Source organism: Lynx canadensis, chromosome C2 (assembly GCF_007474595.2).
Source record: "Lynx canadensis isolate LIC74 chromosome C2, mLynCan4.pri.v2, whole genome shotgun sequence".
Taxonomy (NCBI): domain Eukaryota; kingdom Metazoa; phylum Chordata; class Mammalia; order Carnivora; family Felidae; genus Lynx; species Lynx canadensis.
Window position 1 is genome coordinate 95,801,811 of NC_044311.2, and position 27,623 is coordinate 95,829,433.

A 27,623-nucleotide genomic window follows, 5' to 3' on the forward strand; every position below is an offset into this window, starting at 1 on the left:
AGCTTCTTCTCCATCACTGTCCCACCTGCCCAGTTGTCTTTACCCAATCACATACAATTTTTATTAGTTTTTATATGTATGTATAATTTTAAATTTTCTTGACTTATATAAAACTAAAATGAATACATATTATTTGATATATTTTACATACAAAGCAAAATATTCTGCTATTCTGCACTATGATTTGCATTTTGCTTTTTTTATCTGATTTTCTAGTGATCTCATATCCATAAATGCAAAGCTACAGCCTTTATCTTTATAGCTACATATTATTTATTATTTCATATAGCTATATGAATTCCCATAGTTTACTTAGTGTGTTTATGTTGTTAACACTTTTGTGTTATTACAAATGACAGTATAGTGAATAACCTCAGACATAAGCATTTTGGTATATGCATGTACATCTGTAACGTAAATTCTCTCAATTAGGATTGCTGTGTCAATAGTATATTCTTTTGTAATTCTGGCAAGTATTATCAAGTAGCCCTCAGTGGAACATCCATTTCCATAGCCTCACCAAGGTACCATTATCAAACTTTTAGATTTTCCCAGTTTGATAGGCTCTTTAAAAAGTGATATTGGGCATCTTTTTATATTTAAATGTGATTTATACTTCCTTTTTAATTAACTCTGTATATGTGGCCTTTGCCCCTTTTTCTTTTGCGTTGTGAATCTTTTTCTTACCAATGTCTTGGAGCCCTTCATTGTCAGATAGATGAACCTTTGGTGATGAGTTGCAGTTAGTTTTCCCCTCTAGTTTGTCATTTGTCTTTTGAGAAATTTTTACTTTAAAAAGTTTTAAAACTTTGTTTATCTTGGCTACCATGCACATAGGAATCATCCAAATACATTTACCTAAAGTAGTATATTTGGTAGCAGCAAATTTTTACCTAAGTTACATGCTTTGCCATGCTGCAAAGTATATAGCTTTATACCTACTGGTAGAATGTCAAGACATGCAGATGTATAGATATTTATGTAGGTTGAAAAACTATCGATTTTGCAAATAAACCTCTGAACTATGGGAGGAAGTATTTTACATTTATTTCATTTCAAATCCTCTACTTTTGTACCTGAATATTTGTCTGGACCAGTAGTTTCCTTTTTATAAAGTATTTGAACTTTTTTTCCTTAATGGTAACTCTATGCAGAGCCCTAAAGAGGAGCTTCTCTGGTTGAAAGCAGGATGTAGGCAGTGCGAGGCTCTAACTCCTCTGCTTTCCCCTTATGCATATGCTTTCTCTTTCCCTTCATCTTACCGTACCTAGTGGTAACTGACTTACTCAGGAGGACCCTAGTACTCTACTAATGCAGTTTCAAAGTCAAGGCTCTATCTCTTAATTCTATGAATAAAGTAATGCCAACTCTTTTTTTTTAATATTGGGAATATTTTTTTTTTTTTTGCTGTGTATCTACAAACCTGTCTAGCCTTGCTTAATGGAAATTCTTCTCTAGGTTTCATCTAAATCACACATTCACTGTAATTATCTCTCTCGCTCTCTTTTTTTTTAATTAGGAATATAAATAAGATCTCTATAGTAATCAGATTCATAACATTTCTAGAGGCTTAGTGGTAAGAAGAATCTCTAAGACTACCACATCAAGCTCCCACCAAAGGAGGAACTGCCTCTCCAGTATGTTTAGCTCAGAGTCACATAGTCTAATCACACAGAATTAATTGCCCCACAAGTAGCTGCTTCCATTTTGTATTTCTTACTATTGGAAAGTTTCTCTCATATTGAATTCCTGTGCCTTCTACTCATTGATCTACCCTTGGTTTTCTAGAGCTACACATAAGATTAATTTTTCTTCAATAAGGACAAATATTTAAAGACAGTTATGACATCCCCTTCCCTATCCCATTCTCCGATTTTCTGTTCCCTGGAGTAAACTTTTATTGTTACTTCTATATCTCAAGTTGGGAAGACCTCTCACATTCCTAGTTACTGTTGTAGACTCACTTCAAGGTGTCAGTCACTCCTTTAAAAGGCAGCAGTTCCAAAAAAACACAATTCTGCATGTGGGGACTGGCCAGTGAAGAGTTCATGGAATGGGTAATCCATCTGGTCTAGATAGTACCTTTTTTGTTTGTTTGTTTTCCTGTTTCATCTTTTCTGAAATCTGAATCATCCAAATTTATCAAGGGGCGATCCATAAAGTTTAGTTCATATGGCCTTAAGACATCCTAGCCTTTGAAACTAGAAGGGTAACTAGTGATTGTTTAGTCCAACTGGTTCACGTTGCAGATGGAGGAAAAGTTTAACAGGACATATAGAGTAGGAGAGCTTTAGGAAAAATTCAGATCTTCCTTAATGGCTACATAATGGAGCATTCAGAAGACCTACAGCCATGTTTTTAACAGTGTACAAAAGAGTCCACGCTCCGCACTCCCGATGCCATATGTGGTAGGCAGAATAATGCCCTCCTAAAGATGTCTATGTCCTAAAAAGTTATGATTTGTGAATATGCTACTTTACATGGCAAAAGGGACTTTACAGATGTGGCTAAGGTTCAAAATCTTGAGATAGAATGATCATCCTAGATTATCCAGGGGGGTCCAAACTAACCACCTGAGTCCCTAAAAGGGGAGAGAACCTTTCCCGGCTGCAGTCAGAGGAGGATGATCAAAGGGAGAAGCACCAGAGATAGGCAACATCACTGGCTTGGAAGGTGCAGCAAGGGGACCAGGAACCAAGGAATGAGGATAATATCTGGAGGTTAAAAAAGGCAAGGAAAGGATTTTCCCAAGATTTCCCATAAAGGGATGCGGCCCTATCAACAATTTCATTTTAACCCAGTCAGACCCATGTTAGACTTCTCACTTATAGAATTCCAAGGTAATAAATGTGTGTTGTATTAAGCCACCAAGTTTGTAATAATTTGTTACAGCAATAATAGAAAAGTAATATACCAGAAAAACCCAAACACTAAGCCAAATGCATTTACAGCTTTTTAAGCCTCAAGCATTAAAGACATGCAGTATGTGTAACATATTATGAAGCCAAATTTGCTTTGTTTGATAGCTATATTCTCATAATGAGCTAGGCCCTTTTAGAAGTTCATTAGTAACTCAGGGTACCATTTAGTCATTATTGCTTCATGGTGTTGTTAGCTGTTATCCTGTTGGTGATAGCCTAAATCTCCTAAGTCACTTCAAGGGAATTGCTCCTGTGCTGGGAAAAGTATCAGGGTAGATTAATATTTTATATTATCATTTCTAGAAAGCTTGTTTGTAAGGTATTTGGGAGCTCTCTCCTGTTTTACACCTGGGTTCACATGGCATTCACTTCCGTAGTAGGGGCCAATTTACACTAAGCAAATATGTTTCTAAACCAAGTTAGAATTCTGTTAATTTAGTAAATTCTGGGGTGCCTGGGTAGCTCAGTTGATTGAGCATTCATTTGGCTCAGATCATGATCTCATGGTTAGTGAGTGAGCTCACATGGGGCTTGCTGCTGATAGGACAGAGCCCACTTTGGATACTCTGTCTCTCTCTTTGCCCCTCCCTGCTCATGTGGGTGTTCCCTCTCTCTCAAAAATAAGTAAACTTTTTTTTTAATTTAGTAAATGCTTGGAAGAGGCTTTTTTTGTTTGTTTGTTTTTCTTTCTGAGAAGTTGGGCACAGTGGAGACTGCTCTGGGGCCTTTTGCCAAATGCGTATCTTTGAAATGCACTGCCACCTAGGTACTTCTCCAGGAGCAGAGACTTGGTTATATTTCAGGACCATGAGGTTCCTTTCAAGGAAAAGAAAAAATACTTCTTACTACATATTGAGTAATTATTTTGTGTTAGATAATGGGCTAGTTTCTGAACATGTATTTCTGTGCCTAATCATCAGAACTATATGAGAAGGATATTATGAAGCGCTGTTTCACAGTTGAGGAAACAGACTCAGTGACAGTGAATCAGTTACTCAGGATTTATAACTGCTTCAATGGGACTCATCCCAGCGCCATTGTGACCCCGAAGTTTGTGCTCATTGTTTCCACGTGCTGCCTCCGTGTACCTGTGCACCTATCATACCAGGTTGGGTGATCACAGCACTACTGTTTTCATCCTTCCACAATCTCTAGAACATGGTGGGGATTCAGCAAAGTTTATTCAATGGGTGGATGAATGAATTAGTAAATTCTTCAAGAATAGAAAGAAGTAATCAAGAATAACTTGTGCTTGGATCTTCACAATAGCATCTGGGAGAGTTGGTATTTAAAAAGAGTCATTATGAAGATATAATTAAGCTACAAGAAAATTAAAGCAAAAAAACCCCCAAACTCTCTATAATATATATAATTTTTTTTAAATATAATTTGTTACACATACATTTTACCCTTTCTCTTCCAATCCTTTAAGCATACCCATGCACACACACACACACACACACACACAATTAGCAATATGTTTTAAAATACCGTGTATACTCCTGTAAGATGGCCAATTCCTTGCCCCTGTCCAGAATACATAATAGGAAGTTTCCTAGGGCAGAAGGAGAGAAAATCTATGCAATAGAGTGGATCCGATTTAGCATTAACTTTGGAGTAGTCCTTGACACGATGCTGAAACACTGAGCTGCTGTAAATTTGGTGTGACAGGCAAGCTTTGGAAATGTTAAAGAAAAAAGTCACTGGACTGAACCTTCCTAAAGCTGTGGTTTTCAAAATGTTTATTTGATTGATTTTTATTAGCAGAAAGCTCCCTTTTTTAGACAGCTTAATCGGAACCTACTTCTATAAAACAGATAAAAGAGGAGGAATTGCTTTGAATAAAGTGGAGATGAGGGACACCAGCCTCCCATGCTCGTTTCCAATGTTCAAGTCACCCTGACTGAAATCCGAGTACTCTGAAAGGCCCAGTGTAAAAACTTCTCTGCTAATAATTTTGTATTTTGCAAAGTTCTTCAGACTACAGTCAACAGAATTTGCTGTAGCATGATTTCTATAATTTGAGTTATATAAATGTATATGGCATTTGCATAAATATTTGCTGTTTCTAAGGTTGTTTATTTTATGAACATATGTACACTGTTTTGTTTTGTTTTGTTTCTGGACATCCCAAGGAGCAAAGTGAGATGGCTGCTCCCAGATAGCTGCATTCTGGTACACACAGATTTTCAGAATGGGGTCCTATTTTTTATGTAATGTGTCTGACACTTAGAATGGGTGAGCACATGGGAGAAGGGATCCTATTGGTTTGTCTTATGGGCAGGAAGTTCTCAGTACATGTTTGTTGGATGGATGGTTGAAGTTAGATTGATTGTTCTGCAGTGAAGAACATCAAGAATCTAGTTCCAGGGGCGCCTGGGTGGCGCAGTCGGTTAAGCGTCCGACTTCAGCCAGGTCACGATCTCGCGGTCCGTGAGTTCGAGCCCCGCGTCGGGCTCTGGGCTGATGGCTCAGAGCCTGGAGCCTGTTTCCGATTCTGTGTCTCCCTCTCTCTCTGCCCCTCCCCCGTTCATGCTCTGTATCTCTCTGTCCCAAAAATAAATAAACGTTGAAAAAAAAAAATTAAAAAAAAAAAAAAGAATCTAGTTCCAGGGTGAGTAAATGCTTTATAAGAAATTATAATTGACATGGTTTTCCTCCCCTTCGTTATTTGTTTGATATTAAGATAAAGTAATAGGGTTTAAGGCAGATTTTTAGCTATAGCGTTCAGGGATGTTGTCTGACTACTAAAAATATGAGACTTCCTTTTGCTAATTTCAACTACTATTTATGGAGCAGCTCCTAAATGTCGAAGAACCATGCAGTGGCTTATTAGGCATGATGTCACTTGGTCCTCACAATAAACTTGACAGGAATTATAATTATTATTCCCATTTACGGAAGAGAAAACAGACTAAGAAGTTAAGTAACGTGTCAAAGTCACCAAGTCTGTAAATGTTAAGGCTGGGATTGGAGGTCAAGTCTTCCTGGCTCTGGAACCTTATGTTCTACAGCTTCCCTGCTGAGTTAATGCATCATTTGTGAAGAATTCAATGTTCTGTTTTGACTGGAGCTATGCTGAGAATTATAATTATGCCAAACATCAGTGAAAGCAAACTCAAGTCAACTCAAAGCGTTCATCTAGTCCTTTATTACAATGAAAATTTATTCTGAATTATCCCAACCATGGGGAAGGACCTAGATCTTAGTGAGCCAAGTACTCTTACCTTTTCTCTCTCTGACATTACACACTCTTTCTGGCATCCGGGCTGTTTCCATTGGATTTTCACACAAATTCTGATACTCCACTTTATGGACCTCACAATTAGACTGCTTGGCAAAGGACATGGTGCCCATGTTTTGAAAACGTAGCTCTATCACTGGGGTTGACTTCCATTTAATCCCTTCGCAGGTAAGAAAAGCATGTGTCTGTGACATGTTTTTGCCAGTCTTTGTGCTGTTTCCATGATGGAACTGCCCCCAAATTGCACAGAAACATAGAAAATGCTTTAACTGCTGTTAGGGCAGGACTGTGATGGCAGTGAAGTACACCTTGGGGAAAGCAAGGGGAAGATGGTGGTGTGTGTTGAAGAGAAATGGCAGCATTACTAAAGAGGTCTCTGAAGTGGCAGCTGCTTGTTGTGCTCTTTGATGCCTGCATGGAAGGTCAGGGGAACGTTATTTAAACAAGTGAACTCCGGAGACTAGTACGTTCCCACAGCCTTACATCATTGTGGAAGTAAACTGTGCCCGCTGGAGCCAAACAAAGCTGGATACTGTCTTTCAGATACTTACTACTGGTGGAACTGGGGCAAAGTTTATCAAGCTAATCTAATAATGAGACTGGTGCCTCTCACATTGTTTAAAACTATCACACTCACAAAGACATCACAGAACAAAGAGAAACTGTACATGTGGACAAGCTAATCCCAGTAAGCATGGCCTTGTTATTTTTTCCTCTTCTTCACCTCTGCAAGAGTCACCCAGATTTCTTTCCTCTGCCTTCACATGTTGAAGAGTGTGTGGGTGGTGAGCAATCTGTTGTGGTGCCTGAGGACTAAAGCTGCATCAGATCGGGCTATGAGAGTGGTGGAAAAAGGCCAGAATCGGAGATGTGGCAGGAGCATTTCACAGGGTGTTTGAAGTCTGGAGCTTTTATTGTCCTTTGCAAAAAGAATAAAAGGTTTCATCTCTGCAGGCATATTGAGCTGTCCTCACATAAAATCTAAATCCAAGTTTGAACGCAAACTCTCCTTGTCTTTTTCCTTCCTCAACCCATCCTCCATTTTATTTTGCCACACTTTGTAATATCTCCTGTCCATCTTGTTTTAAAGAATTCCTCCTAACCGAGGACATCACCTTGACCCTTTGAACCAAACAAATATTTCCAGTGCTCCATGGAATCAGCCTCCTTGCCTGGCTTTGGTCAGCATAAACTCTGCCTGTGGCTATTGTAAGCTCTCTGGATCCCTGGCTTCTCACTCATGACAGGATGAAAAGACAGGGCAGAAAGAGTTCCTTTAACAGAGAAACCTACCATGCTAAAAATAAAGGAACTAAAATGTAATGACTTTCTCCATACAGATCTGCAACATGCTGATGATGGACAACCTGTTTTCATCTCTCTCTCTCTTTTTTAAAGTTTTTGATTGTTCGGGCACTGAGATTGTTGCAACTTATGAAAATTAGTCTATACTCTGTCCCTGTTAGGACCTAACAGACAATTTCCTTAAGGCCCAGAGTTATATGGAATAAAATCACATTTTCAACATGTTTTAAAAAGGAAAATGAAACAGAAGCCAAAGGAGAGATAAATTCTTTTAAGACACAATGCATGCTTTGGTTCTTTAGAAAAATCACTTTAGCAATGATTATGACAGAAATTACCAGAATAACGTGAATAGTGAGAAAGAGGCACTTACCTATTGTAGGATTCATGAAAACAAAACAAAACAAAAAACATTGTGGAAACACCTGTCATGGCATATCCTTTTTAGAAGAAGAGGCCTCATTGTAAATAGAGCATTATAAGTAACTGAAATTCCTCATGGGAATTAATTCTTTAATGATTATTTGGATATGGACATCAGCTTAGAGTTTCTATAGAAAACAGCTGTGTGTTTGAAGTAGACCATCTTAAATCATGAAAAGAAGTGGCCAAGAAAGTAAAACCACGGCCAGAATTGAAAAAAGGCTACTTTTCATTCTTACCAGAGATGGCCAGATATTAAAAGCAAGCAGAACAGGGGCGCCTGGGTGGCGCAGTCGGTTAAGCGTCCGACTTCAGCCAGGTCACGATCTCGCGGTCCGGGAGTTCGAGCCCCGCGTCGGGCTCTGGGCTGATGGCTCAGAGCCTGGAGCCTGTTTCCGATTCTGTGTCTCCCTCTCTCTCTGCCCCTCCCCCGTTCATGCTCTGTCTCTCTCTGTCCCCCCAAAAATAAATAAACGTTGAAAAAAAAATTTTTAAAAGCAAGCAGAACAAAACAATAACAGAGAATAAAGCAAAACAAACAGACAAAATCACTGGGAGAGACAAGAGAGATGATGGAAAATCACTTTTTTGTGGCTACTTTTATTTGTTCCAACACTAAAATATTATCAGGTAGCTGGTAGAAGGAGATAACTCTAGTAAGATATGGTGATAAAGCAAAGGTGGTTTTACTTCTTTGATGGGATAAACTTATAGTGTTGAATTTGTGAAGCATCTGTTTTAATTATTTAAATAATCATTTATTTTCATTTATAAACAGTTAAGATCATTCTTGTACTCTCTCCAAATTCCTGCATCTTTCAACTTTGGGGACCTACTTGTTTTTGAAAGGAAAAAAAAAAGATTAATGTGAAGAGAATAATGGTGAGCTGGTCTTTCTGCAGAGAATTGAGAGGATCTAGGTTCCCTACAACATAAGAACACTAAGGGACAGCTTCTTGACAAAAAGAGAAATAAGAACCTAGTGCAAGTGACTAATGGAAGGGATCATGGGACCTTTCTCCATGGAGTTCCCTACCAGTAGGAACAAGAGGCAAATTGCTAGGATACCTTATGACATCAGCTCCCTGCTGACTAAAGACTGTTGACTCTCCAGGATCTGTTGGTCAGTGTTTTCTTGGTGGGGGTAGAGGGACTTGCCAGAGGTCTTTCCCCTTGTACATCGATTGAAGATCTGATTGAAGATTCTTAAAGTGAAAATACTCCTGAAACTATCCTGTGTCCTCTACAGTCCTATTTTTGCTTTTTTTCAATAAGAAGGGAGAGTGAATTTCTGGACCACCATTATTTACCTGTTACGTTTACATTTCCTTGCTAAAGGGGAGCTGGGAAGGCTGGCTTTCTGAAGGGCTTTCAATCAGCAATTGAATGGATGCATTCTGCTACTGTGTACCCCCTCTAGCACTTGGCTTTTAATTTTTACATCTGAATTATGAAATGCTACCTCCACCAACTACTGCCAGGAGCTGGGAACATTAATATTGATGTCCAGAAAGGTTGGAAGCACAGCCACAGGGTGATTTAGAGATGAGAATTATCAGAGATAGCATCAGAGTAAATAAATCCACTATCTAATAATGTGCTTACCTTTTCACCCCAAATTTTGAAGCAAATTTTTTTAAAGAAGGAGAAAAACCAACATATGATCTGCGCCCACTAAGTCTAGCATAGAAATGTTTCCCTCTTCTCTTCCCACCCACACTCATCTCTCATTATAACACGTGTGATTGGCATGGGCTGAATGCAGCAAGGTGTGTGTTACAGCAGCAAACGATATAAATAGAAAATACAGAGGGACAGGAGAGGGAGGGAAGGGCAGATCTGGGACAGTATATGAGTTCCCTTGCAGTTTTATACTCTGTTATAACCACATCAATGTACAGAAGGCAAACTGGTGCCTGTGATGTTTGGGAACCATCTGCTGAGCCTAAGGCAAATTTCACATTAAAACCCAATTTCAGTTGTGACCTAAAAATAAAGAGAAATGCTGTGGTTCTGAGTGAACTCCACTTTGAAAGTCTTATCTCTACTTTTAGCATTGCGAGGTGAACCTCGGTGGGTACCTAAATGAAACAAAAGCCATGGGAAGCAAACATGGAGCTCTTAGTCCCCCCTCGCCTCTCCAGGATTTGCACAGCTGTGGTCATGTCCACAAACCAGGCTCAAGCACTGATGTGAGGAGTGACTGCAAATCTGCCTGACTGGCTTCTGCTCAGTGGGGCAGAGTGTTGTTTCTTTTCCATTTTCCAACATGATTCCACTTCACCTGGTTTTATTTTCCATCAGGAACAAAGTTAGGAATCCTCATGTAATAGCAGGAAATCCAAGAATACTTTTTTTTTTTTCCCCAGGAAAACCAAAACCAAAAACCAAAAAATGAAGGCCGATGGAAACTTGGTTCTAAATTCTCTTTTAATACTTCTTTTCCTCAGTCCACCTCTTTTCCCTTTTGGGACCAAATAATTGTAGATTACAATGTTTCTGACTTTGAAAGAAAGGTTCTACCATGTTGAGGAGATAAATACAAAGCTATAGAAACTATATAAACATTCTGTAACACTATAGCTTGAATAAGTTAGTAATTAGATGTAGACATGCAAAAGTCTTTAGAATGCAGGTAGAATCAGAAATACCTTCCTAGGGAAGGTAAGCAACTTAAAGAATGCCGTGGACATGACTTAATGACACAAAATGGAAGACATGAGCATCATGTGTGAACCTACCATCACTACCAAAACTTCTTGGTGTTCGCATCGCTACAGTGCGTAAAAGAAGGCTGCAGACCCTAGTTCATTCTCTCTTTCACTTAAACTGCAGAGCAGCAGCAAAATCAAGTGGCTGAAATGATTGTAGATGTTCCTATTAGTAGCTCATCACAACCTACTTTAGTACCTGCAGGAAGAACCTTGACAGATTTCCCTCTAAACCATTGCTTCCCAAACTTTACTCTGTGAATTACTGGGGAATCATGTTAAAATGCAGATTCCAATTCATTAGATTTGGGGTAGGGGCTGAGCACCTGCATTTTTAATAAGCTGCAACGTGATGCTGATACTGCTGATCTGTAGATCACACTTTGAAAAGCACAAGTATAGGACAGACAGTGAATCCCTTTATATAGCTTTGAAAATATCCACATCAGAGGAGGCTGTGTATGTGTTTATGCGTATGTGCGCACATATGCATGTGTTAAGCTAGTGGTGGTGACGGGAGTACTAAAATTGTGAAGCCAAATGTCTTCTGAAAGCATAAACTGGCTTGGGAGAACTGTACATGGAGTCTATAGCATTTGGCATCCCAGTTCCTTATTAAACAATGTCATTTCATTTTGGTCAAAGCCTGAAGTTTTGTACGAGGGTATCTACGACTCTTTCATTATTCTTTTTCCCCCTGAAATCTCAGTAGAGAAAAACTGGGATTGCATTATTAGAGGAATTATGAGTCAGAATTCTATTTCCTCTTCTGTAGAAATAAAAATGTGTTCCAAACCCCTTCAGGATTCACCGCTGTGTGTTAGGTGCAGTTTCTGCAAAGCTACTTCAGTCAAGGTCTTTCACAAATCTATATAGGCCTAATCGCAAGGGATTCTGTTTTAACAGCTCTTTCAGTCTGGCTGCTAAGCTTTTATAGGAGTTTATTTCACAGAATAGCATTTTTGTTGCTTTTCTACCGTTTCAGCATTCCATGTTTAAACAAGGACTTTTTGAACACCTATTTTGTGCAAAAAAAAAAAAAAAAAAAAAAAAAAAAAAAAAAGCACCTGGAGACTAGAAAGATGCATAAAACCTGGTCAGGCAGACCCGGCTTCAAATTCCAGTTCCATCATGTACGAACCACATGACTCTAGGCAAGTTTATATAGCCTAGGCCTCATTGTCTCATCTGTAAAGTGGGGATCATAAATAATGCCCATTTAGGGTGGGGTATGGGTTATGTAGATGATGGGGATTAAGGAGGGCAGTTGTGACGAGTACAGGGTGGTGTATGGAACAGTTGAATTACTCTATTGTATACCTTAAACTAATATCACACTTAACTGGAAAGGAAAAATAACAATGCCTATTTATATGTAAGGATCACACAATATAATGTATATAAAATCTTCCACATGGGATCTGTAAGGACTGAAAAAAAAAATTAGTGCTGGTGACAATTACATTATTATGTACCTAAACTGAAGACTAGCAAAGATCTGGCACTAGATCCTGAATTCTATAAATGTTACAGTACCTCATTGTATAAAACATATTCTGTGATATAAATAGTCTCCTTTATAGAGTGTATGTGTGAGTGTTCATGTGTGTTTTCTATAGTCTATAGAAACTGACATGTAGTGTTACAACTTTAGTTAATATTAAGTGCAAGAATTTTATTTGAGAAGAGAAATGGGGAAGGGGAAGGCTTAGATTTTTGAAATAATTAATGTGCTAAGAGGAGCTCCTAGAAAGTTGGAACACTTGCATTATTGAGGTCTTACTTCATTCTTTATTTCTTTCTATACTTAGGCAAAAAAAAAAAAAAAAAAAAGCATGTTGATATTCAAGTAGCAAATGTTTGTTTTGGTCTTATTAACCTAAACTAATTAAAGAAGAGGGAATTCCTAAGGTGAGGTATGCAGCCTGGTGAAGGAGCCCGAGAGCACAGGGACCATGTTCATCCTGCCTTATTATCTCCAGTATCTAGCATATGGTGCCAGAACTACATTTATTGAAATGAGTTGAACTAGATATCTCACTCATGGTTAAAACATTTATTTTATAGGGGGTGGGGAGACCTGTATTTCTCCATATAACCTTTGAAATGATTTAAAGTTAAAAGAAGTCTTAAGACACAGCAGAGAAAGCTCACTTAGGCTTTATGAGGTAGCATTTTTGTCACGGGAGGGACGGCTAAAAATGGGGCACATGAGTGGGCCAGGACTGCTTTTTGTGATTAGAGCACAGAAGAACATTTGTGGGCTACATGAGTTAGCAATGTCAGCAACTGCTTAGGAGACAAATGCAATAATACAGGCTTCTAGAAAATCTCCACTGGGTGTGTGCACTTGGACAAATTATTTTACCTTTTTTGGGTTTCGGTTTTTCTCTGTGTTAAATGAGAGGATTGCATTAAAATATACACAATTTAATTCTATCTCTACCATTAAATAATTGTCATTATTTTATCTTCTATTGAGCAAAGCAATTTGGCATTTAAAACTTCTGTCTTCAGGGTGCCTGGGTAGCTCAGTCAGTTAAGCATCCTACTCTTGGTTACAGCTCAGGTCATGATCTCTTTGTTTCATGAGTTCAAGCCCCACATCAGGCTCTGCACTGTCAGCACAGAGCCTACTTGGGATTTTCTGTCTCCTCTCTCTCTCTCTGCCCCTCCTCAACTCACACTCTCTTTCTCTCTCAAAATAAATATGTTTAAAAAAAAAAGAAAAAGAAAACTTCTATCCTTAAATTATTTTTTGAGTCTTAAATGCAGTAACTGTTAAAAATAGTGGATGACAATCCCCAAAGGCAAGGGAATTAAAAGCAAAAGTGAATTACTGGGACCTTATGAAGATAAAAAGCTTCTGCACAGCAAAGGAAACAACCAACAAAACTAAAAGGCAACCAACGGAATGGGAAAAGATATTTGCAAATGACATATCGGACAAAGGGCTAGTATCTAAAATCTATAAAGAGCTCACCAAACTCCACACCCAAAAAACAAATAACCCAGTGAAGAAATGGGCAGAAAACATGAATAGACACTTCTCTAAAGAAGACATCCAGATGGCCAACAGGCACATGAAAAGATGTTCAGCGTCGCTCCTTATCAGGGAAATACAAATCAAAACCACACTGAGGTATCACCTCACGCCAGTCAGAGTGGCCAAAATGAACAAATCAGGAGACTATAGATGCTGGAGAGGATGTGGAGAAACGGGAACCCTCTTGCACTGTTGGTGGGAATGCAAATTGGTGCAGCCGCTCTGGAAAGCAGTGTGGAGGTTCCTCAGAAAATTAAAAATAGACCTACCCTATGACCCAGCAATAGCACTGCTAGGAATTTACCCAAGGGATACAGGAGTACTGATGCATAGGGGCACTTGTACCCCAATGTTCATAGCAGCACTCTCAACAATAGCCAAATTATGGAAAGAGCCTAAATGTCCATCAACTGATGAATGGATAAAGAAATTGTGGTTTATATACACAATGGAGTACTACGTGGCAATGAGAAAAAATGAAATATGGCCTTTTGTAGCAACGTGGATGGAACTGGAGAGTGTGATGCTAAGTGAAATAAGCCATACAGAGAAAGAGAGATACCATATGGTTTCACTCTTATGTGGATCCTGAGAAACTTAACAGGAACCCATGGGGGAGGGGAAGGAAAAAAAAAAAAAAAAAAAAAAAAAGGACGTTAGAGTGGGAGAGAGCCAAAGCATAAGAGACTGTTAAAAACTGAGAACAAACTGAGGGTTGATGGGGGGTGGGAGGGAGGGGAGGGTGGGTGATGGGTATTGAGGAGGGCACCTTTTGGGATGAGCACTGGGTGTTGAATGGAAACCAATTTGTCAATAAATTTCATATATAAAAAAAAAATAGTGGATGACACTTGTGGATACTATTATTATTTTTCCATTTTACAGAGGAGGAAACACAGATAGGTAAGATGTGCAGGGCCATATAGCTAGGAAGGGGTGAAGTCAGAATTGGAATATGAAGCAGTTTGGTTTAGACACTACACTTTGAATCTGTGTTCAGGGTTCATACCTAAGTTTTTCATGCTGATGGGTGGATAAGTCAAGACATGAAAACATAATTCAGCCCAATTTTCCCCAGAGGTGCCAAGTAGATCAATGTGGTCTCAGTAGAATACAGGTGCTAGGACATAAGGAGAAATGATAGAGTGATGCCAAAGAGAACAATGGCAACTATGGAGATGAGAACATGGTGGAAACAATAGAAGTTTCTCATGAGGCAGAACTGAACTCTAAATACTAGTTTTGTCGCTTCCCAGATGTCGGGTCTTGCAAGGGTCATTTAACTGCATCTCAGTCCTTCATCTGTAAACGAATCATAATATTATAAACTTCTCAGGATTATTGTGAGGGTTAAATGAGATTATATACATTACAGCATCTAGCACCTCTACCCTGGGGGCATGGGGAGGTCATGGGACAATCATGAAGATTCACAAGGGTAGAAATTAGATGTGCAAAATAGGTTCCACCACATATCTTAGAACATATTTGTTGTTGTCATCCTTTGGAGGCCTGGTCTAAGAGAGCCCCCTCCCTCCATCTGTATTATAAACCCCTTGAAAACAAAGGCAGGTCTGTCTGTCGTGGTTTGTGTCTGCACAATAGCCAGGTGGTACCAGGTGCGTGGGGGCAAGACTTAATGAATGCTTCATGAGTGATGTTTGGATGGTATCCCCATAGCAGTGTGTATCAGAATCGAGAGAGAGTGGGAGAAGGGAGATGAGCTGGGAGGGTGCTGAGAACGAGAGAAACATTTCCATTTTAAACCTACCAAGTCAGCAGTTCAGAGTATGTATTGATTTGCTTTTTAAAAAGAATATTAATTTCCCTTTTAAAATGTGGGTGAAAGACTAAACAAATTGGACCTTGGATTTATTTACTAAGATGCAGTCCCTGATTATTCTCCCCTTTAAATCATTCCCCTGCCATACTGCAGGCCCTTCCAAACATTAATATTAATGTTTCCTTGCTTCTGGTCGAGGCTGGGGAAAGTGACATTTCAGAATTCAGATGTAGGAGTGAAAAGGGCCTCGCAATTTCAAATCCAGTGTCTGTACTGTGCCGTGAGGGGAAAAGGAAAATTAGAGTATACAAAAAGGATTTGAAAATTAATAATATGCTTTTAAGATGATTAATCCCCTGTGAGAATATTCTAGATTTCTACTTGGGTAAAAGGATGCTTAATGTCCAGTTTCAGTTCTGGTCCCACTTCTGTTTTGTGTGAACACAGATTTAATGCTGGTTTTGGTTGAATTTATTCTTTTGTCCATTCATTCAACAAATATTTATTGAGTGCCTGGTGTTCGCCAAACCAAAGATGGTCAATAAGTATTTATTGGCAGGACAGCCAAGCCCCTGTCCTCAGGCACAATTTGGAATCTGTTCCTCTCAGTCCCAGAGGAACCAGAAATACAAGGTCAAACTATAATTAATTCATCCAACTGAAGATAATTGAGTACCAACATAAATCAGGTGCTGTGCTGAGTACTGGTGTTATATGCCAGTGAATGACACTGGATCCCTCTGAGGGGGCTATCAGTCTCATGAAGGCAACAGATTCACAAAAAGAAAACAGAGGGTGATAAAGGGTGTCCAGGAGAGTAGCAGCAGTTAGCTAGGGGAAGACCAGGGAAGCCAGGAGGGGAAAGAGTGTGTAGAGAGTGGCAACAGAATGAAAACAGAAGTGAGCACCTAAGCGTGAGAGTTGAATGTGGACACCAGAGTCAAGTAACCCAAGTGGTAGAAAGATGAGCAATGTCTGAAATGTGCAAACCTCATATTGCCACATCAAAAAACTGGGACTGGATCCCTAATTGCAGGATGAGGTCCTTCTCCAGTGCTGAGTGCAGGAATCAAGCTCATCCTGCTTTCTTTCGGTTCCCTCACTGCCTAGTACAGGCTGAATAAGTATGCAGGGGGGAAAGAAGGGTTTGGAGAAGCTGGTGTGTGAGGGAGTGGGGTGGTGATGACCTGAGCTGGTTTCTCATGCAGAAAAAGTACTCTGGCTCATAGGGAACAAAACTGGGGCTCGTGAGCTTGTTAGAGGACCAGTGGATGATACTAGCAAGAAAATACGGTTGTGTGAATGAGGACAGTGGCAGTAAGCATGGGGTTTTCTGCCCATTGGGAATAGGAACACATTCTGCAGTCTTCTGTGTAGTTTCCATATGTTTAGCTTATATATATAGTCAAGTTAGCTAACATACAGTGTATACAGTGTGTTCTTGGTTTTGGGATAGATTCCCATGATTCATCTCTTACATACAACACTCAGTGCTCATCCCCACAAGTGCCCTCCTCAATGCCCATTACCTATTTGCCCCCTCCCCCATAGATTTTTTGTTTTTGATTTTTGTTTGCTTGTTGGTTGGTTGGCCTTTTGCAGAGTTCTCAAATTTTTCTTTCTTTTTTTCTCCTTTCCCCTTAAATAATTCCCACACATCCAAAATGTGCTTATTTGGTCCCCATATCAGTGTCAGGCACCCAGCACACACTCTCAAGGCAAGTTGTGTTTTAGTATTGAGCATTATCTTGAAGTATTTACTCTTCGATTCCACAAACATTCCCCTCTTAATGTATCTCCTTTAGATAATCGCTATTAGCTTGATATTGAGCGTTGTTAGAAGTGCTAGCTAACACTATGATCTTTAAGTCCCAAATCTATATGAACAAAACTCTTCATTAGGGCTTGCTTTTCTCCAGTATGGTCTGCTTCCTAGTTGCAGAAACGACTGAGTGGCAGGACACCTCCCTACCCTTCTCATGTCCTGCCTCTGTCTTCTCTTTGTTGGCATATTTCCCACTGATAAAGTCAGCATTCTTAGCACCCTCTGGCAATGACAGGGGTATTTCAGACTCCTTGCAGTGGAAAGGTACTTCCTGTGTGAAGTCAAAGTTAACAATGATTTCCACCTTTCAGCTCACCATGAAGTTTTCTATGTAAACCTATTATAAAATGTTCCTGGAGGCAGTTGAAGCAAACTATTAGTTCTGTGAAGGAGGAAAAAAAAAAAAAAAAAAAAAACAAAAAAGAAGTTCTATGGGAGCTTAGCAGAGAGTCTTGAAAGTATCTCCCTCAAATAAGTTTTAATCTCTCCAAAAAATTAAATATTTATGTAGATGTGTCTGTAATGAGGCCATGCTAATTCCGGCTGTGAGCTGATGAGCTTTCCTTAAGCGAGGAGAGAGATCATAAGACACCACAAAGAAGTGTTTCTTTCTTCCTTCAGTGGCTGCGCCAGAGGTCTGACCAATTCCCTCTCCCGTTGTCATTGGATGACATCCCCCAAGAGATGAGTAGCCAGATCTGTGTCTGGATTATAGGCAGGAGGAGGGCAGAAGAGGTGGAAAAGCCTGAGGATGAGGTAGGGCCGGTGGGCAGTGCCATCCGCCTTGTCACTGAGTGACAGAGGCCAACAATTTTCTCGACATGATTAGTACAGGAAAGCAAATTAAACAGTTATTAAAGGGAGGCAGTGAATTGGTACCTGGCAGTAGGCTGTAAGAAGATCTGTCAGTCTTCTTTATTAATTGAAAAAACTGCCTTCAGGGGAATCCTTTCTAAGCATGTTTACTTAGCAAGTAACCTATCATTGTTATTAGCAGTAACTTAATAATAACAATAATAATAATAATGATAATAGCAAATATTTTCTCTGGAATGATAAATCTTGGAGGGTATTATTATTTTGCTATTATTATTGCTCTTAGTGTGAGAAATGTGTCTCAGGCAGGGCTCTAATTCCCAATTTTATGAGTACTATATATTCTTATACTTAGGCAAACAGATTTTGTTTACGAAGGACACTCCCCCCTCCCTGCATTACTACTCTGGAGCTTAACTGTTTCTAAGACAAGCGTGCCAGTCTGAGAAGAGGGTGTTATATGCCATCAGTGGAATTTTACATTTTCAAATAATGAGCAAGGGAGCTGCAATGTTCCTGAATGCTCAACGGCATATAAGCTTGGATTTTGAGTTTTCTTTCATTTACTTCATCCAGGCATAAGCTGGACAATGATTAGCTATATTGTGGCAGGGATGTCAGTGTCAGATAAGAAAATGGACTCTCCTTTAGCGTTCCTTCTAACCCTGAAAATCAACAGTTCTGTGTTTGATGATGCTATACAAAGAATGCCCAAATGATCAAGAGAAACCTGTGCCACTTCTGGGAAAATAGCACTGCTGGATTCCTGCTTCAAATAATTATAAGGAGAACTTCTTTTTCTGAGCTCCCTAACCCTTGGCCAGTGAGGGCAATGTCAGGAACACTCCATCAAATCTAATGTTTGGGTTAAGGAAAAAAAGTGAAGGATTATTTTCTTGCTACTTATGATGTTCTGTGAACATCTCAGGTAGAATACAGACCTGAGATATGCCTATTAGTCAACTGAGACTCACTCCTAGCAGCTGAGGTCCAGAGTGGACTGAAAAGAAAATTTAGGCAGGAGTGTTTTTGTCTCTTTTCATCCCATCTCCTCGCTCTTTCGTGCACACACATACACACTCACACGCACTCTCATGCACACACATGATTTCGCTCTTTGTTTTCTACACTTTTCTCACTATTTGTCTCCAAGGAAAAGTTCTTTATCCCAGTTTGTACACCACTTCCTTCCTTGTCCTTTGTCAATAAAAGGAAGCACCTTCTAGACCAGTGCTTCTCAGTTTTATTTCAACATTAGTGTGTCTATGAATCACTGTGGATTTTGTCAAAATGCAGGTTTTAATTCAGTGCATCCTGGGTGGGACTTGACATTGTGAATTTCTAGCAAACCCTTAGATGATGGAGATGCTTTATCAGTGGAGCACACTCAAAGCAGGAAGGATCTAAACCAGCCTGCTTGTCTTGTTTACTTTGTCCTTCCTAAAGAGTAACTAAGGAATAACATAATCTTCTTCCTCTCTCTCCTGGCCTCCACCAGAAGTGGAGTAAGAGGGACAGCTACAGGGCTGAGTATAAATGATTCACACCACAGGGAGATAACAGTGAAATGGGACACTGCCTCTTTTCTCTTGCCTGACAAGTATTCTGACTTGCAGTGGCCAGAGGCAGAGAACGGTTCAGAATCATATTCGTCCAGTAACCAAAACTGTTGGTGAAAGTGGATAAAAGCTCTAAAGACTTGAGACTTGAGATAAACCCACATATCTGAAATGTCATATTGGCCAAAGATCTCAAGGCATATATTTTTTAAGTTTATTTATTTATTTTGAGAGAGAGAGAAAAAGAGAGAGAATGGGAGAGAACAAGCAGAGGGAGAGAGAATCTCAAGCAGGTTCCACTCAGCTTGGAGCCTGCTTGTGATGTGGGACCAATTCCCATTCAGTGAGATCATGACCTGAGCCGAAATCAGGAGTTAGGTGCTTAACTGACTGAGCCACCAGGCATCCCTCAAGGCATATGTTTTCTTTATTTTATTTTATTTTATTTTATTTTATTTTATTTTATTTTATTTTTTAATGTTTATTAATTTATTGAGAGCTAGTGTGTGAGAGGGGGAGAGGGCTAGAGAGAGAGAGAGACACAGAATCCGAAGCAGGCTCTGCGCTGTCAGCACCGAGCCTGATGCAGGGGCTCGAACCTATGAATTGTGAGATCATGACCTGAGCCTCAGTTGGATGCTTAACCACCTGAGCCACCCCCAAGGCATGTGTTTTCTTATGCGTTTAAGAAGCAATCCTTGGGGCGCCTGGGTGGCTCAGTCAGTTGAGCGTCCGACTTCAGCCCAGGTCACGATCTCGCGGTCCGTGAGTTCGAGCCCCACGTCGGGCTCTGGGCTGATGGCTCGGAGCCTGGAGCCTGCTTCCGATTCTGTGTCTCCCTCTCTCTCTGCCCCTCCCCTGTTCATGCTCTGTCTCTCTCTGTCTCAAAAATAAATAAACGTATAAAAAATTTTTTTTAATAAAATAAAAAAAAATAAAATAAAAATAAAAAAAAAAGAAGCAATCCTTTGTAAAACACTTACCACCAACTTATAGGAAATTTGACAGTGGTTGGTATGTTTTACCCTATAATTTTATTTTTATACCATCTTAAATTTCTTATTTGCAAGGCACACTAAAGAACTGTAGAGAATTAGAGAAATAAAGGTGGAAAGGGAGGAGCAAAATTGTGCTAGTTAGGTTTAAATTACCACTCTGAGTGGTGAGAAGGAGGGGTAAGGGATATAATGTTTGACTCCAGAAATTCAGGGATGGCAATTCTATGGTTTATAGTGAAAACTCAATGAAGGGCTAACTCAGGAAAAAGAAGATGGAAATAAGGAATATAGGAGGTTGGAGAAAGTTCACAGAGAGGTAGAATTGAAGATATATTCTAAAGGAGATGAGGGAGAAGGGAGTAATCTGATATAGAATACCAGATGCTTTGCCTGATAGTGTTCAACTCGCCTGGTAAAAAAGAGTGACCAGGCTAAAGAAAGGAATTTCTATTTTGAATGATACACTTCTATACATAATATTCTGTTTTGGTAAAATATGTTGAGGGCAAGAATTTCATCTATTTATCTCTGAGTCTTTCTCTCTGACTTTAAGAGACAGAGCCTAGCATGGAACTAGAGCCTAGCATGGAACTTTACACATAAATAGATGCCTAATAAGTGTTGAGTGCAAGGATGGATAAATGAAGGGTAAGATATCATCAAAATTCTTAGTTGTGACCGAATCTCAATGTATAGAGTATTATTTAAGAGACAGATTTTGGGGCACCTGGTTGGCTCAGTCAGTTAAGCTTCCAACTTCAGCTCAGGTCATGATCTCACGGCTTATGGGTTCAAGCCCTGCATCAGGCTCTGTGCTGACAGCTCAGAGCCTGCAACCTGCTTCAGATTCTGTCTCTCTCTCTCTCTCTGCTCCTCACCTTCTCACTCTATGTCTCTCAAATAGGTAGATAGGAAGCAGATAGATATTAAAATATATAATGTAACACAATTTAATCTGTATCTTGATTTGATAAGAGTGGGAGTGAGTAGGAAAATAAGGACAGGGATAGTTATCTCTTTAATACTGGTGCTTTATTGATGATCACAACCAGCAAGGAAGTCAAAAAGAGGATTCTTCCATTCCTGTGGAAATAACAAGGAAGGGAACAACATCTGGTCCTTTCTTTCTCAATTTTCAATGAGGAAAAAAAAAACTACACATGTCTACTATGCATCCCTTCAAAGACTTTGACATTCCATGATCCTGACATAAGTTGTGGGATAGGGAAATTTTATGAACTTGTTTGAGGTGGAGAAATCAGAAGGCAAAGACTCTTGCTAACTGTGAGTCTCCTGCCCATCTTCCCATCCCTAATAAGAACCAGGGAACAGTAAAGGCATCACTCAGGAAAGAACACTAGCAGGAATGGGGACAAATCTCAGCATGTCCCTTTTTCCAGGGACCCTCAGTGCCCCCTTGGATTTCAGCCACAAAAATATAATGCATTTCAGCATAAACCTGTAACAGAGATCAATTGTTATCAACCAGATGACAGCTGAGAGAGGGGACTCTGGGGAGACACTCCAAATCTCCCTTGAGACGTCAGATTTGGGTTCACATCCTGAAAGAAGATGTAAGTGCTTTTCTTTGTGACCCAAAGAATCTTTGTAATGTTCCACATGCTAACTAGTATGTTTTTCTAAGTTTCTGTTTTTTCGTATTTCTTTGCATCTCACACATTACCATTCCAATAATCCCTCCAACAACTTAGTTTTCCTAATCTGTCCAATTAGTAATATATGTAAAGACATTTGTGAGACGAAAGCCCACATCTTCCTGCCTGCTCTCCTTCATACTTGAACATTAGGTCCAGTACAGATCATCAACATAGTGCCCCCTCTGAGGTGCTTTGAGTGAGGTCTCAGCAAAAACACACGTTTGATTGCTTACGGGAACAGGGTTAATTGCCAAACTCAGTGCTTACACGCACAGACAGGCAAGCATGCCTTGCCAGCTTACAAATACACGAAAATCAAATTACCCAGCTAATAGGCTAGATGTGGTTTGGGTTTTTATCCTCCTTTTACTAACATTCACCCACAGAGGGAAGGGTTAAAGATGGGACAGTCAGCTCACACTGAACATATCCTTTTTGATTCTAGAGTGTTTTTAGCTTCATTTGTAACATTTCTTGTTTATTTCATTTTCTTTGTTTGCAGGCTTGGGAAATTAGTCATTTTCTCAGAGAAAATCAGATAGTGGATATAAATCATTTGATCTCTAGGGCATTCATTTTAAACCATCTCAAAGTTCTCACTTCCCAAAGTTCTTATCATCTACTGACTGAGGAAAGAATAGATGGCTACCCTCTTCTTGCAGATAGACAGTTATTCACATAATTTAAAACCCTACCAGACAAGTAATTATACATCATCTCCCCCAAGGTATCTTCTACCGAGAAGGCAGATGACAGGGGATGTTTCATATGAGATGGTGAAAGGGGGCCAGGGTCCTACATTGAGAACTATGTCCTGCTGTCTTTACTCACAAAGGAAAAAAGTGCTTTCATCAGAGATTTCACCTAGCAAGTGGACTCTATAGATGAATGGAAGGGATGGATAATGTATTCATACCTCCTTAAAACACAATTCTAAAACAACGTGGCAAAAAGCATAAAATAGCAGGGATGTATGGCAACTACTTGAAAAATTAGAATGATTTATATTACCATAGCATCTACTAAAGTCATATAACCTCTCTGAGCCAAATATTAAGTATTTTTCATTAGTAGGGTAGAGAAAAATAATAATGCTATTCTCCAAGTTTTGGGTTTTTTAAAAAAAAAAAAAACTTTTTTGAGGCATGGGTAATTAAATTATATTCACTCAGTGACTTGAACATACCAAGTATTTACTAAACATTCATCATCATCATTATTTTATTTTGTGAAGTTTTAGAATATGGACTCTTAACCTTTCACTACCAAGTTCATGTTGTTATGTTTTTGTTCTGTGTTTTGTGTTGTTTTGTTTTTGTTTTTTGTGTGTGTTTGTTTTTTAATCAAGGTCCTACGTTTGGGAATATTTTCATATCAAAAATATTGTATTAATCATGTAATAATTAACTTCTCCTATTTTTAACTGAAGATACAGCTATCAATTATAGCTTCAGATTTTTTTTTTAAATTTTTTTTAACGTTTATTTATTTTTGAGACAGAGAGAGACAGAGCATGAACGGGGGAGGGTCAGAGAGAGGGAGACACAGAATCTGAAACAGGCTCATGGCTCTGAGCTGTCAGCACAGAGCCCGAAGCGGAGCTCGAACTCACGGACTGCGAGATCGTGACCTGAGCCGGTTGGAGGCTTAACCGACTGAGCCACCCAGGCGCCCCATAGCTTCAGATGTTTTTGATAGCAAGATGTTTTAACACACTGAGTTCGTATTCCAGTTCAAAGTGAAGAGGATGATATTTTAACTAAAACATGTTAAACCATGTAGTCTCATCTTAGATGAATATGAGCTGATTAGTAAAAATATCTCAAGGACCTAGGTGTTCGGAGTCCCTGGGCAAGGACGCATGTCTGCAAAGTCATTTTTACAACTAAAGCTCTATGATGCTGTGGTTGAAGATTCTCGGCTGCTATGTAAGGCTGGCCAAGCTAAGGATATATAGTGTAATTTCAGGGACATCGGAGGGTATTTATACCCTTTCCCAAATCCCATCAATTGGATGTCGCCTGTAATTTAGCTATAACTTCAGAAGCAGGATCACAATTAATGCAAGAATAATAGAAGAAACAATATTTTAATCGACTATTCAGTTAACATTTATTGTAGGTCAACTATATGCAGCCATTTGCATATATTATAAATGAAATATTTAAGCTGGGGCAGAAAAACGTGAGGGAAAAAATCTTTGAGCTGTGTTTGCCTGAGTGCTAAAGGGCAATGAAGAAAAACTCAAAATGAGTTGAGGATGGCACATGGAGCCAATTTTCTTTGAAGTGACCAAGGTTCAAAACCTAGGGATCAAGTAATCAAGGACTGAAGAGTACAAATTTGTACTTGGGACTGATTTTGTCAAAATGGTCTCTTTCTAATCTGTGCGTATAGGACATTGTAAGAGGGACCCTCATCTGCTTTTTGAAACATGACATGCAACTTTAACATAGCAGGCCACATAAGTTAGAGCAGAGTTCCTCTCATCTCGTTGATGAGGCAGGGCACCAGGACCAACTCCAGCCATCTGCTGTCCTTCGGAACCCCAAAAGGTCCTGGAGCTAATGCAGCTCTGTAGCACTGGAAGTATGAATGAACAAAAAAGGAGGTGACCCCTAATTCTTGTCTCTGCACACAGTAGGAGCTATGGATAGAATGGTGGAACAAAGAGTCTACTCCTGACTCTCACTGGTGGCAAAGACAGCTCTTCTTATGACAGGTGCTCTCTTAGGTGCCTATCATGGGAGGAAGAGGTGAGGCTCAAACCCCAACTCCTGTGTGGAGGAGGCATCATAGGGGCTGATGCCCCTTACACGATGACGGATCATGAGTTAAAAGCTCAGTCAAAATATGTTCTTGAAACAGCCCAAACACGTAGTTTCCCTGCATTTGAGAGAAAAAGCTTCTGTACATATATCTATCTACCCATGCCTTTTGCAAGGTTCTCAAGGACAGGTTTGTGTTTGGGGAGGTTTTGTTTTGTTTTCTTTTCATCATAAACTGTCTTTTATTCCTTTTTTTTCTTATACTTTTGAGTGCTTTATTTCCAAGCATACAGAAAACATTTCAAAGCACTGTGTACCGAGTTAAATATGGGTGTCTGCCTTTCACCACTTTCTCTTGCTTTCGCCATGTCCTAGGAGAAACACACTTGCATCAGCATATGATTAGCCCAATGTGAAGCACCCCAGTAAGCTATGTGCAAAGGACAGAGGAGGAAAGGATTATTAACTCTACCAGAGGGGGCAGGAGTCAGGAGATATGTCAGAGAGGAGGTGTTCGCTGAAAAGAGGCTGAGCAAAAGTTTGCAAGGAAGATGAGGAGAGGTGGCAAAGGTAGAGCATCAAGATGCATGGGGTATTTTTAGAACTTCTAATAATCTGGTGTCTTCCCCCTATACACTGCTTATAGTGATACTTCTGAAGGTAAATGCTATAAAAGAGGTGGAGATCTGGTTAGGGAAGACTTTGTATACAGTGCTGTCTAATTGTATTATCCAAATGATAAAGTAGATAAAGTAGGACTGGTGTGGGCTGAATTGTGTCCCTCTCAAATTCTATGTTGAAACCCTAATCCCCAGTACCTCGGGATATGACTGTAATTAGAGACAGGGCCTTTAAAGAGGTGAATAAATGAAAATGAGGCTCTTAGGGTGGGTGCTGATCCCAGACTACAAAGGATCCCAGATTCCTTTTCCTTGTAAGAAAAGGAAGTTATGGGACACCTGGGTGGCTCAGTTGGTTAAACATCTGACTTTGGCTCGGGTCATGATGTGGCAGTTCCTGAGTTTGAGCCCCAAGTCAGGTTCTGTGCTGACAGCTGAGAGCCTGGAGCCTGCTTCAGATTGTGTGTCTCCCTCTCTCTCTACCCCTCCCCCACTCGTGCTCTGTCTCTGTCCCTCTCTCTCTCTCAAAAATAAACAAAAAAAAATTTTTTTAAAGGAAGTTATGACACACAGGGAGACACCAGGAATGTGTGTGCCCCAAAGAAAAGACCTTGTGAAGACACTAGGAGATACCAGGAATATGTGTGCCCAAAGGAAAAGAAGGCAACTGTCTCCAAGTCCAGAAGAGAGGCCCCAGAAGAAACCAGACCTTTGTCCTAGACTTGTATCCCCCAGAGCTTTCTGTGGGGTCACCCAGTCTGTGTGTGACTGTCATTCTATTACAGCCCTAGAAAATTAATACAAGCACCTTTATCTGCAGAAGCCTTTTCAAAGAGAGGATTGGTATGTTCAAATAGGGCCTTTAGAAGTCTAAGTATGTTGATAGTGTGATCCTTTAATTATCTTGATAATCTGAGGTTGTTTTGTTTAACAGTCTCTTTTTTGGGCCATCATAAAAGATAACTTATTTTGTTACTTTGACCAAGAAATCTAGGGGTCTAGAGAGTGAAACCCAGCATACTCAAACCAGTTAGTGCCACATTTATTCAGTAGACCATGCAATATTCCCAAAGGGGGAGAGATGTGATTTTCCTCTGGCAAGAGGAATAAAACTATCAAATCTGTAATAAATAGAAATCCTTTTACCTTTCACACATTTTCATAATTTCCCCTGCTGCTTCAGCTAATTAATTATCAATGCTATTTGTGTTTAGACAAGGGGGTTTGTCTCCTTCACAGCCCATCTGCTTCTTGGTAACCTTGCTGTGAAGTCATTGCAAAGCAGAGTTGCTGATAAAGCTATCATCTCCATGGCAACCCGCTGCTATGTCACAAACACAGGAGTGTGACCTCACTGAAGTTAAAAGGAGAAATCAAACTGGTGTCTGTTGTGTGAAGCGATAAGAGTTTTTAATCAGACACACAGTTTACTTATTTATTTATTTTTCAGAAATACAGGAGAGAAGGATCCTTCTAGAGGAATGTTACTGCAATAACCTTGCTGCTAATTACTCAGTATGAAATGAACATTTTTATGTTAGGAACACAGTATAAATGTATAGCTGCTTATACTTGGGTGACATGTCCTATGAAAATATGCTGTGATTCAGAGAGGTCTTTTCTGGGCAGATTCCTCCTTTCTTCACTTGGCTTTGCATTTATTTCTATTTATTGTCTTAATAATGGCAACAACTAGCATATACTACTTACAACTTGTCAGATCCAGCAACCCATGAGATAGGGACCATTGACTCAATTTTATACATGATGGAACGGAGGCTTAGCAAGGTGGGGGACTTGTTGAAGGGCACTCACACACAGGCGGAGTGGTGGAGGTAGGTGTGGAGCCCTGAACTATGCCTACTAAGCCGGGCTCTTCCCCACTGTGCTGGATACCTGGCTATGTATCATTTACCCCTCAACATAGGCTTTGCTGTAGATTCTTT